This window comes from Chelonia mydas, chromosome 2, assembly GCF_015237465.2.
Source record: "Chelonia mydas isolate rCheMyd1 chromosome 2, rCheMyd1.pri.v2, whole genome shotgun sequence".
Lineage (NCBI taxonomy): Eukaryota > Metazoa > Chordata > Testudines > Cheloniidae > Chelonia > Chelonia mydas.
Window position 1 is genome coordinate 70577357 of NC_057850.1, and position 27049 is coordinate 70604405.

Genomic DNA, 27049 nt, shown 5'->3' on the forward strand with positions numbered 1-27049 from the left:
CTTACAGGGGCACAACTGTACCAATACAGCTGTGCCGCTGAAAGAATGCTTGTGTAACCATGTTATGCCGATGGGAGAGAGCTCTCCCACTGACATAATAAAACCAGCTCAGTGAGCGGCAGTAGCTATGTTAGCAGGAGAGTGTCTCCGCTGAAACAGTGCTGTGCATATAAGCACTTATGACGGCAAACCTTATGTTTCTCAGGGGTGTAGTTTTTTTTCACACACCGGAGCGACAAAGTTTTCCTGACATAAGTGTTGTGTAAACATGGCCTAAGATCTTAACTGGGTTTGCAGTTACCAACAGTGCCCTCTTACTATCTTGAACACTGGTGTGGGATCTGAACAAGGATTTATCTTCTCAGATACCCCACGGAGACATTAATAGGATCGGAGAAAGTCACATTTCAGGAACCAGCAGTCCTCTTTTACACGAGCCCAAAGCAGGTATAACAACAAACAATAATGAATAAAATAATAACAATAATAATAATAATAAAGAATAATAATAAAGAATTATAAAGCCATATATTTTGTTTTTTCATGTTGAAATAAACCCTCATTTTAAATATAAAATACAATAAAAATAATATCAAGTAAAATGAAAACATAAAAATTAATAAATGAAATCTAAATCAAAACATTTTGATTGACCCAAAACAATTCCCCCCCACACACACACAAAATTTGTTTGAGGAAATTTCAAAATTGCAAATTTTTGTTGCAATTCAGAATTTTTTTTAATCAGAATTTCCTGAGGAATGGACATTTCAAGTTTCAACCAGCTCTAGAGACAAGTTTGAACTAGATAGAGCAGATATTAAGCAGACTCAGGATTCTGACCAATTTCAATATTTCAGTCCTGGGTCTAGCTAATGAGTTGCCAGTTAACAGAATGTTTATATCCCTTCAGTTAGTGTATGTCAATGACAGCTACCCAAACCTCGTGTCAGACATTACAGACTTTTAGGCAACAGTTAGCAAGGGTGACTAGATGTCCCGATTTCATAGGGACAGTCCCGATATTCAGGGCTTTTTCTTATATAAGCGCCTATTACACCCCACCCCCATCCCGATTTTTCACACTTGCTGGCTGGTCACCCTACTGTTAGCTAAGAGGAAAACATGGAATATACCATTTACTAGGTTTAAAAAGAGAGTCTAAATTCCTAGTATATCACAGAAAAATCCCAGGTCAGCCAGGGAAGTAAAGCAATGATGAAACTAAGCAGCAAACTTGTCACACAGCTTCTAATAGCCCCTTACACACAGGAAACAGGCGCAAGTTGGACTGTTAGGCTACTCTGCCTTGTGCCTGTGGCCCCAGGACCCGCAAGCTTTCCCCAACCACATCTGAAGATCTGGGTCATTAACTAACTGGTAATCACAGGGCATAAAGGAGTGAAGCAAACCAATAGCTTATCCTGAATGAGAAATCAGAGCTAGTGGGGATATAAAAAGGATATAAAAGGAGCTTAAATACTAACAAAAATGTTGATGATGTTGGCAGCTTATTAATGGAAAGTCCTTCAATACTACTGTATTGAACAAATGAACCATTGCAGCTGAGTGGTAGATGAACTCCAGTTAAGCATTCAGACTCCTTATAACCTGCTATGCCTGCCCTCCATCACAGACCCGTGCTGCTTCTACCTGTGCCTGACTCACACTGCAGTTCCAAAATACCACTGCAAAATTTTGGGAATTCACAGTTTACACCAGCTGAGGACATTGTCCCTAACAGTTTCTTTTTCCTTTCTGATGTGTTTTTATGCCTCCACAGCGACTGTTCCCCATGGGAACAATGACACTGGTAATCAGTGATCAAACAGCCTCCTGAAAGCAAAGTATTATTTACTTAGATGATGTATGCATTTAAGAGAAAACCGATTTTAAAACAATAAACAGACTGCATGCTTGTCTAGCTTACCAGGTGTTTTACCATCTTCCACATGGAGATCCTGATAAGTCTAACTTCCTATAGACTCCTCTGAAGAGCCTGCCTCTGTGTCAGCTTGTCCATTTCAGAGCTTAATGATTACTCCCTAGACACTCCCTGGCAATAGAAAAGCCTCCCCTCTCCTCAGAGGACTTTTAACTGTTCAGAATTTTTTGCTCTCTGAGCACCCAAACTGGCAAAAGGAAGGATTGCATCTTCAGAGGAGACTGGACATAGAATCAAACTCAATAGCTTCCTCCCATTATCCTTCAAGTGTGAGCAATGTTGTTCTTACCAGGGGAGCCATTGTGTTGCCTTCCTGCATAATGCCCAATGAATTCAAGCATTCTAGACATATAATAAATATTTTACTACCCCCCGTATAAGTTATACAGTCTCTCTGAATAGCTAGGCTATATATCAGTATTCTTAGGTTGTTACAAAGCATCTCCATATCCATCACAATACAGTATTAAGATTTAAGAATCAAATATAATGAAGCTAGACCTTTGTGATTCATTTGGGTCTTACCTGAGGACAATTGTTCCTTGGCTGGTACTTAGAAAATGCTGGATACAGCATTAGAGGTGTCCTTGTAATTCTACCATGCATGATCTTGGTGCTACTCTTTATATACATAAACCTGTCCTAGTTTCTGTAGTTAAGTGTTGATTGTACTCTTACTGGCTGTCCCATCTGAGAATCAGGAAGTTGTATCATAGTAGTATTTGGCCTGCTGTCACCGCTGTTCAATTCTATTACCTATTCCACTTCTGCTGTCTTTAAAAGTATGTGTGTTGTAGGCAATAGAGCCCATGTGCAGCTTTACATGAGACACTGTTTTGAACTCCTGCTCATGCCTTTTGTCGGTCTACACCTCCAGTTCAGTACTGCTGTCCAGGAGTCTCTATTTTGGGTGAGGTATACATCTTCCACTAATAGATTTTAATGCCAGAAGAGACCATTCATGATCATCTAGTCTGACTTCCTACACATTGCAAGCCACAGAATCTAACCCACCCACTCCTGCAATAGACCCATAACCTCTGGCTATGTTACTAAAGTCCTCAAATCCTGATGTAAAGACTTCAAGTTACAGAGAATTCACTATTTACTTTAGTGATCCAGACCCCACGCTGCAGAAGAAAGCAACCCCACCCCCCCACCAGGGTCCCTGCCAATCTGACCCCAGATATGGCAGTCATTTGGACCCTGAGCATTTCGGCAAAACCCAACTGTCAGCACTTCTGATGTTTTCAAATGAAGTTGTTCTTTGCCTGTTTGCTGCTCTGGCATCTACCAATTTCCAACTCTGACTGACTGACTTAACAGCAGTGAAGAGGCTCCAATGATAGCTAAGCAGTGCATGGTCACCTAGTGCTCATCCCTCAGAATGCGAGACTTCGGAGAGGACCGATTTTTGATAATTCAAGGAAAAGTAGTCTGATGCAATAAAATTAATTTCCTTACCTGTAATTTTATCTTGTCCATGTGAGCAGCCCTGATCTGAATTTAATCAAACTGAATCCTTACTGGAACTTTCTATGGCTCACATTGTGCCTCCATACAAAACAGCTGGAGGCTTCCCAGGAAGGGTTTTTTGTCCTTTTTTCTCTCCCTTTCCAGCCTAGCAATGATTCTGGTAAGAAGAATCCTTAAATGGAATTCAGAATAACCATGAAATTACCCCATTTTAGCACTTTTCAGCATTGCTGTGGTTGAAGTGGGGTCCCGTGTTCATATCAGAGGGATCTGTATTCTTATTCCCACTCAGCTCAATGTACATACAGCTTCTCCTGTGCTCAAAGGCAATATCTGTCTGTGGAGACTTGAGGTTCAGTTACAGCAGGTTCCTCTTTACAGATACCCACAGTCAATTTCTCTCCTACTTCTTCTTCCAGAAAATGATAAAAAAATAGTCCAAAAGACCCAAAGGTTTGGTCAGTCAGGGGAAGGTTATACCTAATACATTAGAACCCCAGATTGCTTCAGTGACAGCTGGTGAGAATACCCAAACCTTGCATGGATAGAGCTGAATAACCATCATCCTGCTTGCCAGATACAGCTAGCATATGTACATGGGTCAGGGCTTGGGCTGGCCTCCAACTCAGTTGGTTGTACTCCCATAGCTTGTGGCGTGCTTAAGGCCCACTGGCTGGCCTCACTGCCTAGCACTCAAGGGAACAATCTGTCTCATTTATGCATCATCTGTAACCAGAGAGGAAACACTTTCATTTCACCTTGTCCCTCCTCAGCTCACTGAGGCAGGGGCAGCCAGGATTTTTCCCAGTGTAAAAGATCAGTTTTAAGAGGTGGCTTGCTTCTTAGCTACACTGAAAATCTATGGCACTAGAAAGGAAACAGGCTCCCTCCACTCTCAGAAGTGTATGGCAAATAGTAAATTAATTGTCTTCTGCAACGGGGTAAGGAGGTAGCACAATTGCATTTCAATAACTCTGAGTACACAGAAACAGTGAGCTTTAACCTGATGTGGGGGCTGGACCAGGAATTCAGGAGAAGCAAAGTTGGATTTTACAATAATGGCTAAAATGAGTTCTCTTTTATTAGAAAACTAAACTATGTATATTTCTTACTGATTTTTTTATGTTAATAGTGATTCTAGGGATTTTGGCCTAGACTAATCTTTAAACCCCCTGCAACATTTATGTCACCGGAAACCAAACAATTAGATAATTATTTTAATTGTAGCATCTTTTAGACATCATCCCTAATAATGTGATAACCAGCTATTTTTTTGTAATATTTTTCTCTCAATAGAAATTGAATTGGTTACAAACAGCTGTTCTTAGATAGATGACACACAATGTGTACATTTTGAGACCACTACAGAAACTACAGAATTTTCATTCATGGATACTAAGTTTGAGCTCATATAGTAATGCTGAACTGTCCAGGGATAGTATTAGTTGTATTCAGATTTATGTAGAAGAGTATTCCTTTTTAAATATAAAATATCACACCTGATAGCTGGTAGAGGTATAACAAGATCCAATGGCTGGAAGTTGGAGCTAGATGAGTTCAAACTGAAAATAAGGTTGCACATTTTAACTATGAGAGTGTGACTGGGTGCTGTTAGCAGCTATAAATAGACCCCCTTTGGGGATGCAGCACTCTGGTCACTTAGGGTGTGTCTATACTGCAATTAAAGACCTGCTGCTGGCCCATGCCAGCTGACTCGGGCTAAGGGGATGTTTTATTGTAGTGAAGATGTTCGGACTTGGGCTAGAGACCTTGCAGGGTCTCAGAGGGTGGGCTCTAGTCCAAGCCTGGAGTCTACACTGCAATTAATCAGCCCCTTAGCCTGAACCCCATGAGTCTAAATCAAATGACATGAGCCCGCCATGGCTATCTAACTGCAGTGTAGACATATACTTACAACATGCAAGGAAATGGGTACTTAGGGTAGGAGGGAATTAGGTAACCTCAGTTTGGAAGTTTAGTGCGGATCACTTGCACCTCTAGGGAGCCTAAAGAGGTAATTAGCTCAGCAGATGGATAGCTGGGAAAAGAAAGCAAGCAGTATAAAAGGCTAAGCCAGAGATCACGCCCCTTCTACCTGCAATGCATTGTCTCTGGAGCATGAGGCAAGATAAAATAGTAAAGGCACTTGATGAAGGTACCCAGCGGAGTATGTGTGCTGTTTAATCACCAGGAGGCCTTATCAGCCAGGGTTTCCAGGGCTGGAGGGAAAACCCACTCAGGTTGGATTCTCTATCACTTTACATCTTTCAGTCAAGATTGGGTGTCTTCTACAAGACATGCTCTTGTTCAGCCAGAAGTTCTGGGCTTGATGCAGGAGTGAGTGAGTGAAATTCTCTGGCTTGTGTAATGCAGGAGGTCAAGCTGGATCATCACCCTGGTTGGTCCTTTCTTGCCTTAAAATCTAGGATAATTTAATGGAAATTCCTTATATTAATTAGTATCTTAAAAACCTAGCCCCCCCCCCACCTATAAATAATTAAGCGCATGTGTAACTTTATTCCTGTGAATAAAACCAAAATAGTTTAAATTAAGCCATGTAAAAAACCAGACAGTTATATTTTTCTGAGCCTATTCTTCCCACTTCAGTTTTTCAGACTAACAGACACCAGCTGTTCCATAAATGAAACTCCCATTGAAGCTAAACAGAGTCAAGTGTGGGGTAGAATAATGTTATATGGGTCAGATTTTTGGCGCTGGTCTAATTTTTGATACCTTGTCTTGAGGCTGGAAATAGTTCCATCCACATTTTTGCTCCAACAATGAATTGCAAGCACAGGTAGGAGCATTTAGACATCCACTTGTTTTCAATAGACTCACACAGATAGATACAGACTAACGAGGCTGTTACTCTGAAACAGATAGATATTTAACTACTTCTGTTTGTATCTGCAATTTGATTGCTCAAAGGGAATGTAGCTGAAAATCTGGTCTCAGAGCAACAAATAATTTCATACTAGCACTACTGTATCCGATAATTATGATCCCAACCTACAAGCATTTAAACATATGAATAACTTTACTAATGTGAATAAGCCCATTCAATTTAGTCAGGTTCTAACAGAATCTGGGCCCTTTGTTTACTGAAATATAATTACATATTTAAAATAATGAGATTATTCTGTGTTTTCTTAAATTGTGTTTTATGTAAATAAAGCTTACTAATGTGGAAAAAATCGAGAAGTAGCATAATATAAAAAGTAGGGATTCTTTCCAATTATTTAGCTTATGCTGTAGTTAGGATGTCATTTTTATGTTGTATCATAAAGGGAAAGAAAGTTTTATAATAGGCTTGTACTGCTACATGGCCAGTATGACACAACAGAGTTTAGGCTGGTACAGTCCTTCATACAAAATGTACTGAAATGGGAAGTTATTTTATAAAGCAAAATTTAACCCCATGAGATTCCCACTGGCAGCGCTGTACATAGCGCATTAATTCTGATTCTCAATGGTTTTTTGGGGTTTAATTTATCTTGGTTCATAAAGGCTAAATTTAACTGCATTTTGGCATTCAAACCTCAAAGCAAAATTCAGTCAAAATTGTTGAATTTCTCCTGACTTTGCCTTAGAACCACATGCAAGTTTATTATAGTAGCAAGTTTGCAAACCTTTGCTGAGTTTTACTTTGTAACAGACTATAGGACATTCCTGGTTTTGTAACTAAAGTTTTACACTGCTACTATTTTTAGCCAAGAGTTTGGGCGGGAAGGTGGGGGAGGGGGAGTTTTAGAATCCAAAGTAGAACTCACGGGCAGTTAAAAAAGAGTGTAACATATATACCAATCTTAGTGTTTACCCATTCTCTGAATGGAAAAGTACTGACCTAGAACTTGGAAGACCTACATAAAACCCATATCTGTAGCTCCTTTCAAGACCCGACTACTTTATCCACTAGTTGCTATTAGTCTAACAGAAATTAGGGATGGGTTCAAAGTCCAAGGTTTTGTGTTGCTCCAGATCAGCTCTAACAGTCATTGATTCTGGGTTGGATGATCCTGACAAGGATCAAATTTATAGTGTCAAATTTATCCATGGAAGACATACCAAGAGCCATCTGTGTCCAACAGCTGGGGTCTAATCGAGTACTCCCTGTGTACCTAGGCTTCACATGGAGCATTGAAGAGCCCAGAGGAAGAGCACATATTTATATTAGGGCCTGCACTACAGACTACAGTGAAGGCCAGGAATCTGGTGGAAAATTATGCTGCATCTGTTCAAAACTTACATGTTGAAGGGTACGTTTCAAGTTCACTTTGACAGCCTTAAATGCATACTAAAGTAGGCTCAGATTTATTTATGTTTTGGCACAGTTCCCCAGCCTTAGAAATTACAGCAAAGTATAACTGGATAAAAGGAACTGTCAAATATAAATAGTTAGTCTTTTCATAAACAAGTACAGCAGATTTTCTAGATGAATACTCACAAGGGAACTAGTGACAGGGTATTTCTTTAAAATGAAATAATTTCCCCCACATATACATTCTAGGAAAGTGCTGCTTATTGGTCTAAGGAAACCTGAAGCGAGTCCACTTCATTCAAAATACATATTTTTACCTGGACCCAAAGCATATAACGTGAGTCAACCTTCCCTAATAGGGTACTTTCTGTCTCTGAAGTAGCAAAGCAAAATGTGCATCAGGGACTAGTATAAGTACCACAGTGAGTTCTCACTGGGGACTGAATCTGTGACTTTCAGTGCCAGAAGAATGAACCATTACTACCTGAGCTAAAGGAGTCACTCCATTGGTTGCCAGCATAGTAGACTCACAGCATCTATTGCCCAGCCATGGTCCAACCCAGTATGACCATTCTTATGAGGTATTCATAGCAACACTGACCAGCAAATTACATACTTCTCCTGGTGAGAGTAAGGCTGGCCTGAGTGTCTGAGGTCCACAGACATTCAAATCCCAGCTAAGCCACTATTTGTAATAGCTGACACACTGGGTTGTCACTAGAGCTGGTAGGGATTTTTCCAATGGAACAGTTTTCTGGCTGCAAATGCTGATTCAACCAAATGAAAATGTTGCATGAGAATGTATTGATTTTGTCAAAATTTGCAATGAGAAATTAGCAAAACAGTTTTGATAAGGTTGAAACGTTTTACTTTTGCTTTATCGTTTTGGCTATTATATATTAATGTTATAAATTATGATATAATATAAAACATAAAAGTTGAAATGATAAAGATGAAATGAAAAATCTCAATAAGACAAACAAACTATTTCCAAATATTTCATTTTGTGAAAAAATCTGAGATTTCAAAACCAAAATTTGAAATCTTGGTGTTTCCTATAGTATGGAAATTCCATTTTTCTGCCAGCTCTAGTCATCACTACAGATAGAACCTGGGACCTTCAGCACTAAAAGCATGATCTTCTATCATATTAGCTAAAGAAGTAGCAACTTTAGTACCTAAATGTAATATGCTCATTCTCTATAGATTCTCTGTGGCTCAGCCGCTAGAAAAAGATGAACTTACACGAAACACTGGATTACATTAGCACAATGTGTGTGATTTTGTACTGAATATTCACATTGTGAATTTCCCCTCCGCAATAAAGTAAATACATCATGTAAAGCCCATATGATGAGTTGTTATTTTAAGTGGCTGCTGTCTGGAGGCAAAACTGATTCATATGTATTTTGTGAATAGAAAATTTAACTGATTGCAAACCACATGGACCTGGTAAAAGGGCTTTACAAGTTTTTTTTACTCTCCCTAGATTAAACATGAATTACTTCTTGCACATAGCCCAAATGAGTAGAGTCCTCAGTTGTGTACAATGCATAATTTAGGAAAACATTTTGAAGGCAATATATAGCATCAATAATATGATTAATTAAAAAGATTAAATGTACTTACTGGTTATATAGTGCCAAATGTGTAATAAGCACTTTAGGGATGGGAGTGGTTGCAGAATGATGAAAATATTGGCAATCTCACTCATAAGAAATTACAGGTCCAAAGGTTGGCTTCTGTATGTTACATATGCAGCGTAAGACAATTGTTTGCTTACTTTTATATCTATGGGTAGCTGCTAACCAAATAATAATACTGACTGCACTAGTATCATTGACTTGGATTATTTGCCCAGAGCCAGACTGGGCCACTGAAGGTATACTGCTCCCAATGAAGTCAACAGAAGCTTTGCACGTGCATTTACAAGCTGTATTTTTCTCCAGAATATTTCATAGTGCAAATCTTGCATGAGTTATTCATGTAATCAGTTGCATTAACATGTATACAATATACTTAAAGTATTTTGTCTATTGGACAGAGGCTACCTATCACCAAGGGATAAACAAATATTTTATCTATATCTTTGGGACTATTTTTTATAAGCTGTGTTGACAATGATTTCACCAGTTGGCAACTATGCCTAAAGTACCTAGCAAATATTTGGAGGGGAGGATTTGACCCATAAAACACTGTAGCACAGTGGGACTATTTTGCAAACAAGCTGAGCAGCATTTGTCCCTCTATACAGAACAAATTTTCCACAGCTCCTTTTAGGTGTATCCTTTCTATAAACATATCTGTAGGGAAAAAGGTTGTTTTCTCTCTTTATTCTACATAGCTTAGTGCACAGTACAGGTATGGACTCAAAGGCCATGATTCTTAGTGGAAGCAAAGATGTGCACAATATGGACTAGGAGGTGGTGCAAGGAGGGGTGCAGAGGTAGCTTTAAGCCACCTTTCCAGTCCCCTGATCTTGGACTGTCTGTGCACCAGATTGCTCTGTCTTGTTCAGAGGAATCCCAGCCACACCCAACACCCTCCAGCTCTATACCATCACAGGGAGGTGGAGTGGTGTAAGAGCCACTGCAATGGCTGTGGAGTACGGGAGGATCCTCTACTCTGACGTACTCCTCCAATAGACAAGTGAAAAGTGGTCCTAATGATTTGGGCCCAAATACTGAAAGGCTGTCATCCTACTAAATGGTGTATTCTTCTCTCAGCAGGGCCAGATTAACACATAGGCAAACTAGGGAACAAATCTGAGGGGAGGCATTTTTTTAAACCAGTGCAGATTTGTGTATTAATTGAAATAACTTCACTCGAGTGATGGCATTGCAACCTGGCACACGGGGTCACAATGCCACTCAAATTTAGCCCGGCCACCCCTCTATCATGTTGCAGAATTCCACATAATTCCCCACAAGAGAAGATGGCACTTGGTACAGAAAATGTTTCCTTCTGCATCATGGCAGGGAGACAAGTTCATGTTTGTCTTGGGCCCAGTGATGGGTCAATCCAGCCCTGTCTCTCAGTACTGCATGAGGGCAGTTATCAGAAACATTAATGGGAATTATGACATTAAGACAAGACCTCTGAATCTGCTCTCCAAGACACACATTTTCAGTTGGCAAAGAAGTTTTATAGCCATCTCCAAATAGTCATGAAGCAAAGGTGCAATGAGCAAAGAACTGCCAACAGTGTGAATAATATTGGGTCAGCATATCTCTGGTTAATATTCTCAGCTGAGACCTTGAGTCAGCAAGCATTCACATGTGGAGGCCAAAGATGGGCATGGCATGACTGGTTAGCATAAACCAACCTTGTAACTGTGGAAAAGGTGAGCTACCTATAATATAGAAGGAAAAAAAAAGACATTGCAACATACAAAGATTGCACAGAAAAAAATTCTGCACATAAAATGAAATCAAAAACGTCTGACCATTTTGAACAGGGAAAAAAAATTAACTTTTCACAGAGGCAGTTAAGTATCACGCTTGTTTGTCATTATGTAATGGACATTTTCAGCAAACTGTTTTTCCCTTTTGTGAAACTGGAACTACATCACAGCAAATATGGGTAGTAAAAATGAAGGGATACATTCCACTTTGACATATCCTTGTCGATTGCATTATTTAATAATAACCACTGAATTGTCAGTGCAAATGCTCTAACATTCCCTACAGAGAGGACAGGAAAGGATGCAGATGTAAAGAAAAGCCTAAAGAAAATGGAACTGCAGGGCTATTGACATGATTTTTGGAAGCTTTCAAAGTCAGTGCTTTCAGGAGCGACGGTGATATGGTTCGATAGCCCTGCATCCTCAGAGATACTCAGGTATTTGGAAGTAGGAACAAATACTAAGGTACCATGCATTTCAATTCTAATCACTCTGTCTTTTGCTCGGTGTCACCTTTATTTAAATCCAGGGCCACAGACAGAATCCCAGAAGTAGGATTAATATCCCTAGTGAGAAAAAAGCATTTTAAGTTGACAGTTCTTATAATAATTGATGATTTTGGTCACAAAGTTAACTACCATAAAACCAGATTTAATGCATTGCTCAGAAATGATAGCTACAGCAGCATCTGTTTTTATTCAGTGTTTGTTAATAAATTTACTTTTGGCATAATGTGATAAATGTAGCAGAGAAAATGAATTGGGGCAGATTTGAAATTGCAGAATTGGAGTTATTGTATGTTCTAAGAAGCAAAACAACAACAACAACAAAATAAAGATAGGAGTTTTATAGCCTATGAGCGTTACTGAAAGATGAAGCTGAAGTGAGCCCTTGCATCAAAGTTTTGCTTGCATATGTTCGAGCAAGCAGTATTTCTCTGAATGAACTCTAAAAGTTGTTTGAGAGGGACGATATAAAAAGCATGAAGATTTCACTCTGTCTCTCTCCTAGGTGACTCTATTCAATCATAGTCACTTGATAAGTTTTCTATGAATATAGAATTTGTTTGTTTGTTTTTTATTTAGTGGATTTAGTTGATCTTTTGTTTATTGAGACATGACAATTATGCTTCCTCTCCTCCTTCCAGAAAGCACCTCCTGTGACAACAAAGATGTAACAATAATTTAATGTTTCTCCATACTGGAATATAGAACACCTAGTAAGTGTGGTGGAGAGAGCTACACAGATCTTAGCCAAACCTCAAAAACTATTATGTACAAAAACTAGAGGAGCATCCACTGCAGTAAAAACAGCGATTCACACCAAGGGAAGTATGATAATAAAAATACAAAGCAAGCATATTTATCTTCATAAAGACTAACTGTGCTGTTTTACAGTTAAAGTGGTATAGAAACCAGAGACTAGCCAGAGCATAAAGATGATTTTCTTTGAAATTTCTGTAAACCCAGCAGGGCTCAGACTGAGGAAAGACTGTGAGGTGTACACCATTCACATTGTTAATATAGGTGAGAAAAGGGGACAAGGAAAGAGCAGACATTTCCCAAAAGATATTGCAGGTTGCTTAGACAATCCAGATAATTTTAATTTTTCATCTACTATAGAATAGGCAGAAACATTTGGCCAAAAGGTGTATCTGTAGTTAATCATGTAACTGAAATACTTTTTAAAATCTTCAAAAATCCCAATTCACTAACACTGGAATCCACCCCTATATATAGAGAGAGAACCAAAGGTGGTCCTTCTACACAGGAAGCATTTCCCCCTAAAGGAACACAATATTTTTGAAGATTTAAAGAACTTAATTATGATCCCAAGAACTGAGTCATACACTGCCAAAATGTGGTTTGAAAGGCTTGTCAAGTCTATAATCTATGGTCTCAGGTTTTTGTGTTTCTTGTATATGCTTCATGGACTAGTTTAACCCTAAAGCTGTCAGGAAGCTGTCTTCCTAACTCTGATTTAGAGTTTTGAGATGTCATCATAGGTAGCCAGGGATATAGCGACAAATAATAGCCGTAAACCAGGTCATAGTAAGCAGCTGTAAAAAAAAAAAAAAAAAAAAAAAAAAAAAGACTGATTCATAAAACAATTTTGCAATATTCCACTAGACACATGTATGCTTATGAGGGATTTCCAGAAGTTATTGTATTATTTTTAAACAGTTCAGTTCATTTTAAATTAATCATAAAGGGCAATGGAAGTATAGCTGATATATACATAATGTACATTTCAAAACTGAAATAGTAATACCTATTTCTACCTACGCTAGACTATTAGTTTTCCTACCAGAAGAAAAAGACCCTCAGAAAAGTGACTTAGGATATTAAATTACTTATGTCAAACTTAGTGATAATGAGGTTTTAGTGGGATTTTATTTCATAAAATTTCATTAGTAGCTTGGGTCATATTGATCTGCAATTAGATGATGTATTGTCATATTGTATGGGGATTCTGAACCCTTATTCAGGGCTTGGTAAACTGAGCAATGTCCATTTTCAGCAGGCAGATATATAAAAAGAAAAACTCTGTTTTCAAAACCCAAAATCCCAGGGTCTATTTAACTAAACCATCTCAACAGCTGGGAGCTGGAGGGAAGGTGGAGTAGGGGAAGGGGGAAATGGTCAGATAAAAATTCTGCCAGCCCTCTAATATAGAAACCAGGTTGTGTTCCATTTTTGTAAACATTTTCAGTCAGGTTTTGATTTTGGAAAGCCAAAAGCAGGAAAGTTTAGTTATGGCTTCCATGTTATTTAAACCAAAGTTCCCATCACTTATTTTGATTTGTGAAGCTGTGTAAATCTTTTTACAAATTGCACAGAATAACTAGCATTGAATATCACATTAAGGTTGGTTAATTATTCTGCAGAACACAGGAAAAAGTTAACTTTCAACCTTCTGTAGTTATGTTCTCACGTACATAGGGTAAAATCCTGAACAAAGCCTGAATAAAGATAGCTGTGCAGGGGAAGAATGTGTGCTAGGAGACCAATGCATGGTACAAAGAGAGACTATGAAACTCCCATGCTCCTGGTAGACTCTAGCATGTTCCTTGGTGCATGTCCAAGTAACTCTGCTGGCTCCTTGAGGCTCTGCTGATTGCTCTTTGTCCTGAACTATGTGAATAGCTTGTTAGCTGTGGTTACTGCTTGTCCTGTGCTGGGAGGCAGAACTAGCCTCTTCGTACCCATCAAGTCCCTGTGGTCAAGAAGAGATGGTTAGAGCACTGCTCAGTATCATTCTACCCCGAGCTCCAAGTTGCTGGCCATTGGAGGATTGCAGGATGTGATAAGGTAGAAAGGCACTTCAGAAGCCCCATTGCATAAGGGATTAACCCATATTCCTGCCCGTCCTATAAAACATCTACTTCCCTTGAAAAAATGTTGGTTGATCATTGGAAAACTGAAAACCAGAAAATATTACTGATAATTTTCTGCTTTTCTGGTCATTTATGCTTTTATTTGCTTTCAGTTGCTACCAATGGGGGGGAAAAACAGTTCTTGTGCATTCAGCTTTCCAATGAAAAGTCAAATTTTCCTTGGAAAAATAGCTCATTGTCTGACCAGCTCTGGCAGTGGGGAAGTGGCTGTGAGGGCAGCTATCTGAGAGGCAGGGAAGTGGGAGGGTGTCTCCTTTCCCCTTTCAACTGGTTAAGAAGTTGGAAAGGTCTCTGGTAATTGGGACCCACTTTGATGGGTGGCTTATTTTGGTTTGGAATCTTTTGCATGTGAATCAATAAAAGCAAGCCCTGAAGAAAAGAGACTGAAATTTTTCTGCTTGTGAGTATTATTCATCTTTCTCAGGTGGTGGTTCTGCTTATAGGGGATTATTTTCTAGATTACATAACTATGGTATTTCTCCTGGTTGGGTCCCCTGTGGCATTCAGTGATCTGCTTTTCATTCGGGGTCTGAATTGTAACTGATCAGTATTGAATTTGTATAACATAAGCCGCTGCATAACACAGAATAAGAATGGGTTCCAACTGGCTCATGCCAGAGTCTCTTAAAGGTACAATTCCCCACATTTTCCTTCTCAAGTCAAACATAACAATAACAGTCAACAATCAGCATTAACATAATGCACAATTTCAAAAACTTATATTCATCTATTAATTAAAGCAAGTAGCAATATTCAATTAGCCTTTGAGGTACCCTGAGCTGTTGTGTGGTCCTGTGGGTCTCCCAGCATCTATGGTTCATAGTCCTAGAGTGCCCCAAACCACAGAGACCCCTCCTAGATCTTACTAGAATAGAAATAAATTACCACAAAGAAACAGTTTAAAAGCAGCTCCTGGCCACTAAGAACTCCCAATACAGAAAAGCCAGGATAAAAATCCAGTAATTTCCCCCAAAAATGGCTGGCAGTGATCTTGTGGCTGAACATACCAGACATTTTCACATGGGTTTAATGTGCATCCTGGATTCAACATCAAAAAACGGAGGCCAACAGCAAATCCCTGCAAGACAATTATTTCTGTTGCTGAAAGGCAAGATCTGCAAAAGGCTACATCACTGAAACCAATTGTATAATGACATGAAACACTTCTTTGGAGGGGCAGTGTAACCAAATGGGCAGAGCACTGGACTGGACTCAGAAGTCCTGGGTTCTGTTCCCAGTTCTACCACTGGTCTTTTGCATGTCTGGGCAAATCACGTCAACCCTCCATGCCTCAGTTTCTCTATGTGTAAACTAGGGACAATGATACTGACCTCCTTTTTTAAAGCACTTTGAGATCTACTTATGAAAAGCCCTATATAAAAGCTAGGTCTTATATTACTATTGTCCCTCAGACCCTAAGGTTTGTTACCCCAGGTAAATGGTGAGCCTTGGAACCAGTTAAGCAAGAATATGTGAAGAGATGCCTACAGTAATTAGAAGTGGCCAAAGGATAGCTCTAAATGTCTGCTACTTATTAAAAAATGTGTTTGGTCTCTATAGGTAAGTTTGCATGGCACCAAGTGTTTCTTTAACTGATTTAGCCTAGGAAGATAATTTCTATCACACCACTCTCCACTGAAAAGTGTCATCATAAAAAGATGAGAAGGGACAAGTATGTTAGTCATCTCCTCCCACCCCATGTCAGAGTGGGAAATGGACTTGATTCAAATCATACTATTCTAACACATCTTCCCTCTTTGCTGGTTATACTCAGACTGAATGCTTTTTTCACTTCTATAGCTTGCCTCCCTGCATGGGGAGATTTTAAATATCTTAAACCTTGTTAAATTCTAAGCCAAAATGTCAAGACAGAAAGAAAGAAAATAGCCTCAACCTAGAAAAATGCAGGCTAATACATCTAAAGAATGGTCATGCAGAACACATTCAGTGGAAGGAAAAATAGTTTATCAAATTAGACAGGCTTTTAAAGTGCAACATGGCACCAATTGGGGCTGCTTACACAGTCATCACATGACATATCTAGGGATAATAAAATTCCATTACATCACCACAATAATGGGCACCAGAACACCAGCGAGAGGGTGATATATTGGAAGGAATTTAGAGAAAAGTAACAGAATGGAATTAAAGGTTTTGAAGGGTTGACTTCCAGTTTTCCAAGAGCCATAGTTACATCAGATAGAATGAATAAATAATAGTGCAGAGACCTAAATCCTTGTTGCTTCAGGGCATAAACCAACCTCTAATTGACAAAAGCAAGATAACCTGCCCATAAGTGGAATTTTTATGCCATAATTGTCCACTACAGAGTATCCGTGGGGGGAAGGGAGGGACCTCCCTGCATATGGGCGGCAGAGGGATAGGAGGGGGAACAAAGGGAGGTACTGTGAATCAAGGGGAAAGGAGCAGCTGTCTCAAGGCTGAGAAGGAGGATTCCAGGGGTCCCCATGTGCTCCTAGGCCCATTCCAGCCCCATGCAGGTCCCACACTCTGCTCCCAAGCCTGATCCTGGGCACTGTGGCAGATACTTCAGCCTTTCTGGGTCCCGCTCTCACCTCCTTTCCACACTTCTCTCCCCCTGCTCCTCATGTCCATGGATTTACACTGGTGCAGAACCTCCACAATATTTCCATTGTGGAGCCATTAACCTCTCCACCACCACCGCCCCAGGTTCCACCACACCTGGAGTTTCTTGCACTTTCCTCTTGAATATCTGTGACAGCCAGAGATGGGATATTGGTCTAGATGGATCAGTGACATTTATGTTCTTTCGTCTAAAATGCATATAAATAAGTGTGTGTGTTCAGTGGCCATTTCACTATGGATCTGATCATACACGGGGAAATGCATGCACCAGCCCAGGCTCTACACAGCCATAATGGTCTGCACTTGTTTATCCCTTTGACCTATTACCGTCTATTAAATTTCAGGTTCAACCTTTGGTTTATGATGCCTTGACATCATGAGTAAGTGCACCACATTCTTTATGTTTCACCTCTGCAGATTGTATCCATTATAAAAGGTTCAGCTCAGCAGGCTGCCGAAGGCACTGCATACCTTCAAAAACTCTGTGTGGTTCTAACTATGGCAGTGCCTACTGATTAAATTACATGATAAAGTGTTTGTTTTTTTTTTTTTTTGGTTTTTTTTTTGCAATTCAGACCAACACCTACATCTGGGAGCAACACCTTCTGTACATGGACACACTGGGACTTCATTCCCAGAAGTGCTGGAAACAATAAAAGGTGGATACTTTGCTTGCTCAAAATAGCATAATTCAAACTGGCATAGCACCATTCATCTAGTCCTGTTCCTGTGAACCACTTATTCCAGTATTCTGTCTCTGACACTGAATGAGTCTATACTGATTTAGACTGGCTGAGAATCTGGCCCTGATTCTTTAACCTGCAGTATTGTAACTAATGATATTTATGGTTACTATTGCTTTCTGGTGAGCTGTGATGGAGAAAACAGCGAGTGGGAAACAGGTCTAAGAAATAAGCTAGTGGGGAAATTCTGCTAGTTTGCCCCATGATTTGGAGATGGAGCCCATGGCTTAACATCCTTCATATTCTGTATGTGTGTAAAAATCATGTGTGTAAAATGATTAACTGTGTGGTATTAGAGTTTGTGTAAGCATGAATTATTACTTTTATTTCCAAAAGTAATACCTGTTAAAGGTAATATTTCTGGGAAAGATGTTCTGGCTGGATATACAGATAAAAGGGAATGCATGCGCACATAAACTCTGTAAGACAGAGGTAGTGAGTATTTTAATAACCATGTATCTCTTATTCAGAAGATCACCTGTGGCTCATATTAAAATTCCATACTGTTATAAGCCTATCTGGGTTATTTTCTATAATTGATCTCAGTCATCCCTTCATTCCTTTTCTATGTTTATAAGCCTGAGGTAAAATGAATGAGGCCACCGTCCATTATACCCAGCAAGAACCTGTTACACACTGTGGACAGCAGTCATAACTACCCTGCTATCTGCAATATAATAAATAACTGTCAAAAATGTTCAATTGTAAAAACATTGCGGGCAATTTAGCAAACTCCATAAAATAAATATGCTGGCTGTGCAAACGAAGTGTCACACAAACAAAATTGGAAAAGCAACCTGGAGTGAAGTTACCATCACTGAAATGAATGACAGTTATGTAATAATTGACCACCTGCTGTGTAAACTGGGAAGCTTCATGATAATCACATCTACTTGTTTTATTGAAACCAACCTGATCTTATTGATTTTTGCATGACTACATAAACAGAACTGCCACTTGGTAACCGTAGGGGGTTTAAGGTAAGGTTAATACCACTATTTTGGTTGCATAATTTTTTAGCCTTCCAGGTAAAAAAGAAAAAGAAAAATTGGGCTAAAACCATTTTATTTAGTATTTGTATTATGGCAGTTACTAGAGGCTTTACTCAGCATTAAGCCCCCCTGGACAGGCATTATGCGAACAAATAGTCCCTGCTCCAACAAGCTTACAATCTGTTTAGGACCTCACATTGAAAAACGACTGATTTTATAAAAATACACTGATGAAAAGTGCCAACCCTGAGTGCATAAAGTTAGACTCCATAATAGAAACAAACGGATTTGCAGGTGCTCAGCAGCCACGGCTACCATTACATTCAATGGGAGTTGTAGGTACTCCCCATTTCTGAAAATCTGGCCACTTCTATTTAGGTGCCAAAAAGGATTAGGTGCCCAACAAAAGTCTGAACATTTTGGCCAGAGAATTCAATCCAGCCTTTTGATATATGAGTATGCAATGACATCTGTTTTATGAAGTCAGAAATTGCAAACGCTTACACATGAGTAGTAAAGAGCATGATCCAAAACCCACTGAGCTCAGTGGTGGACTGGGACCAGCTGATTGTATGATCATATGAGTAGTATAACTCCGCTGTGTGGGACAGCCTACTGGATAGTAGGACTGAGTCTGAGGGCACGATTTTGAGGAGCGTTTTAAAAGCAGCACACAGCACTCATCTATTGTACAATACGCCCGCTACAATAATAAGAAGTGAGTTAAAGGCCAGAAATATTTTGCAAACTACTGATAAATAGGTCATCCCATAACTAAGAACATAAGAATGACCATACTCTGTCTCTGACAGTGGCCTCTGCCAGATGCTTCAGAGAAAATTAACAGAACAGGGAAATTATCAAGTGATCCATCCCAAGTCATCAAGTCCCAGCTTATAGCTGTCACAATTTTAGAAAACACCCAGACCACGGGATTGTGTGCCTGACCATCTTGGCTAAGAGCTATCGATGGACCTATCCTCCCTGAATTTATCTAATTCTTTTTTGAACCCAGGTATACTTTTGGTCTTCACAATATCCTTTGGCAATGAGTTCCACAGGCTTTGGTTAATTTTTCTTCAAATTCTTTTTTGGCCTGCCTAATTATACTTTTACACTTGATTTGCCAGAATTTATGCTCCTTTCTATTTTTCTCTCTAGGATTTGACTTCCAATTTTTAAAGATGTCTTTTTGTCTCTTATCACCTCTTTTACTCTGTTTACTATAGTGGCATTTTTTTGGTCCTCTTAGTATTTGTAATGACTGTGACACATTTCAAAGATATGAAAAAAGGTATGAGAATGAAAGAATATTTATATTCAAGAACAGAGGAGGTAAAAATACGTTCAGCAGTTGCAACCAATGATGTAACTGGCGCTCAGATAATACTGTGAAATACAGATACATAAAAAGGGAATGGAGGAAAAAGGAGAGTGGGATGACTAGAGAAGGGAAAGTAATGAATTTTATTTCACAAAGAAAATCACAGATCTCTATCCTTTTTGTTTCATCTCTCTAAAATTCCTGCTCTAGCCAACACCAATAAAGTAAATAAAATTCAGTTTATTGTTAACCCAATTTTGTTCAATGACTAAACTTTTCATTTTTGGTTAGAAACCAAAGTATTACACTATTTGCCTGAAATATTCTCTCTGATGAGGTGCTGGGAAAAGCCAGGGAAGAGAAGGAGCATACCAAGAGAGAATTATGGAGGTGGAAAGTGAGTGAGGAGGGAAAAGAGAGTGAGTTTCAGAAGTGTGGATGAGACCAGACAAACCTTTTTAGTACTATCAGAACTACCTCTTGCAGCAAAGGGAGTGCTGCTAATTTTCCCACCGAAGGTAGAGCTAGAAAAGATACTGGGGTTTTGATGAAGGATAGGTGGCTGAGACACAACTAAGACTGACACTATGCTTGTAGATGTGGGGAAGTAAACATAGGAATTGGAAGAAGTTATTTATTCTCCAGTGCCAAGAGGGGGTCACAGACAGTGCAATTGCCTACAGCCTTATATGTTCTAAGGGTGGAAAACTCAGTTCAGCTGGAATCCTGAAGTGACAGACAAAGGTACTGCAACCTGCAATATAATACAACCTGCAATGCAAAGACTACAGTGTCTGCAGTTGTGCTGTTTGACTGGATAATACCGGTGGGGGGTTAACACGTTAAATTACCAGCTGCTCTGCTTATCTCTATTAAATATTTTTATTGAATTTATGGTAAATCTATTGAAACACTGTCAGACTGACTGCTGAGCACAGGAGACATCATCAGGTTCCTATTTAAAAATGGGTCTGCTAATACAGATTTTGGGAAGGATTACCAAAAAATGCCTTGCTAACCTGAATCCTTAAGTGAATGCAGAACAAAACCAAAGATCACATAGCAGATCAGGACTTTAGTATCATGTGCAAAATTCAGCAGCAGAAAGGACAATTCATTTCATGTTCTCAGTATGAAAAAAACAAAACATTTGAGGAGAAAAGGCCAGAAACCGAGAGATGAGATTCAGGTCATGAATAAGGTAATGCAGAGATATTGCTAACCTGAGAGCAGAAGAGGGATGTCAATGAAATGGAGGGGTGAAATGTTTGTGGGAAGGAATAAAAGCAGTACAAAGAGCAACAGGAGAAACCCCAAGGTGCAAATAATCTCAAAAAGATGGTTTATTTTACTTATAAAAAATGTTTGTACTGAAAACACTTTCCTTGCTCATGACTTGCCATTTGTTAGAATCCTTACTAGGAAAGTCATGACCAAGGGTCAGAGCAGGGTCAAACCTGAGGGTCAGAGTACCAGAGACGTTCATAGTCAAGTTCCAGACTGGGGTCAATATGGTGTCAGAGTTCCAATCAGGTTTCAGGATCCAGGAGAAGGCATGGTCATGGCAGCAATAGGAAAGCCACACTGTTGCCTGGATAGTTCCTGGAACACCCTTTGGGTTTTTATAGGGCAGGGAGCCAACCAAGAGCCATGAGGCTGCTGCCTGCTAAACCCCTTGAGGTGGGACTTCATGTGAGCTGTGTCCTCAGCGAATTGTGGGTAGTGGAGCACAAGCGGGATATAATGTTGCTGGGTGGCAGTATGGAGATATCTGCTGCCTGGCAGGCCTAGGTTCAAGATACGATGGGCCTTACACATTACTAGGTGCTAATTAATAGGTCACTCTTTTGTAGAGCTGAAATATTGAATGTTATATTTAAGTGTGTTCACTTACATATTATGTTCATTTTACAAGGGTCCCTAAGCACAGCTGCCAACTTTCATGTGGTAAATAAGCACCCAACTTTCATAATAAGCCAAAAATCAAGCTAATCCCATTTCAAAACAAGGCCCAAACAAGCCAATCCCTAAGAACCCCAACACTCTATGTGACTAAATCCCCCCGGCGTGCAGTCTGGGACTGTGGTGGGCCCGCTGTGCACCCCTGACTCTCTCTCCCCCCTTGCCCCTGCTTGCCCCTTAGCCCTGTTTGCTCCGCCCCCGCATTTGCCGGGAGCCAATAAAAAAAAAAAAGAAGCAACAAGCTACAAGCCAAAAACTAGCCAACAAGCAACTCACAAGCCAATTAAGCCAAAAACAAGCCCAATTTCTGCATTTTTTTCACAGATTTGGCACGTCAGTCCCGAAGTCCGTCCCCCACCCCCGCCTGCCATGAAAGCAAACTGCTCTGGCTCTCAGCACCACAGCACATCTCGCTATATATTTAAGATCCCCATCACCATAGTATCTGAGAGCCTCACCATCTTTAATGTATATATCATCACAACACCCCTGTGAGGTGGGAATACTATTATTATCCCCATCGGTACAGAAAGGAAGCTGAGCCTCAGGCCTTGTCTACTCTGGCAGCAGTGTGTAGGGTGTGTGTAGCTACACATCTCAGTGAAAAGCAGGTTGAATCCACACTGCAGTGTGTAGCTACACTTGGCAGTGAAAGGATCTAGCAGAGTCTCTGTCCACTGCTGAAGTCTTTCACTGAGGTGGGGAAAGACTCCAGCAGTGGAAACACAATGGGACACTATACTGCTAAAAATAGCAGTGTAGGCATGAGAGGTGCTGCTTGGGCATGTAGAGAGACTGGTAAGGTATATACCTTAAAGTTCTGGTGTGTCTTTAGTCACCTAAACAGCACCTCACTGTCTACACTGCTATGTACAGCCATATATGTACTCTACATACTGCAGTAAACATAGACATAGCTACAGAGAGGCTAAGTAACTTGATCTAGTAATTCTGGGACAGAGCATGGAATTGAACCCAGGTCTCTACCACCTAAACTAGTGCCCTGACTATTGGCTCATCCTTCCTTTCTATCCTTCAAAATCAATAGCTCCTTCAGAAAGCGCTACAGAGAATGAACTCATTGAACTTTCTTCTTAAAGTATGACTACATTTAAGGTAAATTCAGTATTTAATTCAGTAACCCCTCTCCATGTGTTATCACCAGACATGTTCTGCACCAAAACAAGAGCAACACTAAATAAGGTGCATCCGATGAAGTGAGCTGTAGCTCACGAAAGCTTATGCTCAAATAAATTGGTTAGTCTCTAAGGTGCCACAAGTACTCCTTTTCTTTTTGCAAATACAGACTAACACGGCTGTTACTCTGAAACTAAATATGGTGATGTTTGGATTTTCTATTATGAAATAGTTTTTAAATATTTTGGGGAAAGAAAGTTAGGGATGCTCTGTTTCACCCTTTTGAAAGCATTGTGGGACGGATAGACTTGTGCTTAAGGCACTAGCCTGGAATATGAGAGCGCTGGGTTCAATATGTAGCTCCACCACAGATTTCCTGTATGACATTGGGTAAATCACTTATAAGCTAGATTTTTAAAATCAGCTTGCATTTTGGCACTTAAATAAGTCTAATTCTAAAAAGGGCTTATGTTGTGTGCTAAGTTCTTTATAATGCTCATGATAGAGTGTTTCAGTGGGAGCTGCTGAATGCTAAGGATATTTGAAAATCTGACCCTGGATCATTGTGCACTTCTGCCTCACTATCTTATTTTCTCCCACCTGTTGTCTCTCTTCCTTTTTCAGACTACAAGCTTTGTGGGTGAGGGACCATACCTCAGGACCAGAGCCACCAAGCAGCTAGCAGTATCCCTGACAAGGCAGTGATGTTGAGCAGACTGTGAATTAAAGAAACTAGGAACCTGCATTAGGGTAACTTGGTTAAATCCTTGCTTGTGGACTGGCTAGATTCTTAGGACTCTGAGGTAATTACCTCAGATGACTCATCATTTTTGTACAGTGTCTAGCACGAGACCCTGATCTCAGCGCCATTGTAATACAAATAATGAATAAATTGCAATATACTGAACATATATATTTTTACTTTTTAAATATTTTAAATAATTTATCCCAGTATTTAAATAAAATATCTATATTAGGACAAATCTTGCAGTGAACATTTCCCCCATATTAACCATTCCCATAGTACTTTGTGTACTTCTCTCAATAGGCTGCTCTCAGTAGTAGAATACCACCAATTCCAGTAGCTGGAGTTTACATAAAGAGACCCTGATTCATGCAGAAGAGAGAGAGAAGCTAAATGAAAAAACTGCCAGTCATTCTGCATTTATTTAGTGTATTTCTTGATATGAACAGGAAGTATGACAGGGGGTTACTTATTTGTGGCAGACATCTAAGAAAGCTCAGCAGGACTGCCACACAAAAGCACTTTGGAAGAAACAATAATATTTCTCTCTCACCTTTCCTCAGTGGGATATCAAATGTAGCAGTTGGTGGGAGGGAAATGCCATATTTTTAGCATGCCTGCCAGCATTGTCAAGCAGCTGGTAGGTGGGTGGCCCACAATATCCTCAGTGCCATTTTGTTACAGTTTATATTCCTTACTGTTATTGTACCCCATTCAGCTTCTCAGCTTTTCTTTTTATTTCTGACTTCTCTAAGTTTTTAAAATTTGAAGTTTGAAATTTAGTTGACTTTGAAAGCACACTAAGCTTGGTGACAAAGTCCAAGGAAAATGTATTTTCTAGCAGATAGGTTCCCTAGATCCTCCTCTGAAAAAAGATTTTGCTCTCAAAAGTACCTGGGCATCTCTCATTGGAGTTCAAAAGTTCCCTATGTTCCACACACGTGCAGTGCAGGCTCACCTGAATTATTGAAAATTATATCAGTAATTCCTAAAACTGGGGTTACAGAAAAAAATGTTTATGCTAAGGTAATCCCACAGCATTTTTTGAATAATTTTGGGCAACCATCATTTTGCATCTGTGTCACACATTATGTCCCATATATTAGCCTTAGTAGCTGTCCATTCTATTTGCTTTGAGATGCTAGGGATACTCCCTCAGTGGGTGCATAGCAGTGGAGCAGGCTCCTATGTCATCCTTCAGTCCCCTGTGCAGTGGGTGTTCTAGGAATTTGGCTGTGTGTGTGTGTGTGTGTGTGTGTGTGTGTGTGTGTGTGAGAGAGAGAGAGAGAGAGAGAGAGAGAGTGAATGGGGGGTTGGGGGGACAGCCTTTCAGCAGGAATGACGACTGTCATTCTGGCTTTCCCCAGCCGGTAAATGGTCTCTATGGGCCATGGAGCAGAAAATCAAAGAGCCATAACCAACTTACTGACAGCCCTTTGCCCCAGCACAGTGCCCAGTAGAAGCAAGACACAGCAAAGAATCTGTCTCTTTCTTCTAATATACTATCAGATAAGGTCACATTCCAACATGGAGCAAATTCTGACCAAGTTATATTACTCCTTTGAAAAGTGGGGTCTGCAGCAGAAATCTTAATAGAACCATAAGGACTCTAAACACAGCATAGGGAGAAGAAATGGTTTAATGCACTGAGTATAACCACATTCTCCTATTTTTCCATTTTGGAGGAAAGTGGGTATATATTCAAGTACCACTAACCACTAAGATTATTAAACTCTATCATAGTTAACAAAACCTGCCAGCAGCCTATGTATGTGACACTCATCAATATAATGCATCACAGTTCATTGGGACATACAGTGAAAATGAAAGGGGGAAAATGAAATTTAAAATAGAAAGAAATTATTTTATGCACTGTGTAAAAAGAAAGAGAGAGAAAGGATGTGTGTAATTCACTGTTGAAATATATTATTGAGACTATGAGTGTAGCAGGTTTCCAAAAAGTATTCAACACTTATATGGATAATAGGAATTTTCACAGTCACATTAGACACAATAGAAAACAACATACAAACCTTTATGTTTCAGTGCATAAGCCAGCTTCTAGCTGCCTGGAGTTAAGAAACTTCCCTCGGGGCAAGTTATATCATAACTGGTCTATTAGCGAGTTTCTCACACTTATGTCTGAAACATTTGGTAGCGAACACTATCAGAGACAACATATTGAGATAGACTGACCCATGGTTTGATCCAATATGGTATTTGCTATGCATAATATTTTCTCTTTTGCACAAAGAAACCCCTTTACTTTGCTCCAAAGAAGCCTATATAGTCCATAGCTACACAAAGTGAAAAGCAAGTCTTACACTCAGTTTCCTTTTACATACAGACACCGAGCATATGTCAACAATCTAAACTGCAGGTGCTTGATATACTCCATTTACAACAGTAGGAATAGGATTTGCAGTTCATATCACTACATTTCAATATACTTTAACAACTCTTATCTCTATAGATATTACACCTGTATGAAAAGAAATCAGATGTTCTTGTGTGTTATCATCATCTGCAGCTCAGGGGCGGGAAAAACAAAACCAGAAAAAGGTATCATGCAGGCCTCTTTACAAACCAGATTTACAAGTGCAGCTAAAGAATTAGCTACTAATTATCACAAGGAAAAAGGAATATGAAAATGAAAATGAATTTTAAAGATCAAATGGAATTTAATATCAAATGTATTATCCCAAAGTGAATGTAATTTACATACTTAAATAGCATTATCCAAAAATACATTAATAAACATTAGAAAGTTTCAATGGTAGCAAACAAATTCTTTAGAGATGTGGCAAGCTGTTCAAATTATATGTGGATACAAACAATATGGATCTCCTGATAATTATAATATACATGTTAAAAGCTACAGGGGTACTGTACTAAATGCATTTCTTCTGTTTTTTCCTACTGTAACAGATGGTCATTTAACTTTGATAATACAGCACTATATTATTTTTATATACAGTCTATGTGGGTATTCTAAACTGCTAAAATGCAGCTCTGTTATGTCCTTACATTATATGTGCACATTTTCTCTTTATGCACCTG

At 39.5% G+C, this 27049-nt stretch overlaps 1 protein-coding gene across 2 annotated transcripts in view; it reads right to left on the minus strand.

Moving 5' to 3' along the window:
* Nucleotides 1–27049, minus strand: part of SNTG1 (syntrophin gamma 1) — a 533703-nt gene that overhangs the window by 432210 nt on the left and 74444 nt on the right. The window contains exon 1 of one of the 2 annotated variants that reach the window (XM_043539634.1): nucleotides 1931–2040. The exons of the other annotated variant lie outside the window; for it this stretch is intronic. The gene's annotated coding sequence lies outside the window, so the exon portion shown is untranslated. Of the gene's footprint in view, nucleotides 1–1930; nucleotides 2041–27049 lie in introns of those variants that run through there. 2 annotated transcript variants of the gene reach the window in all.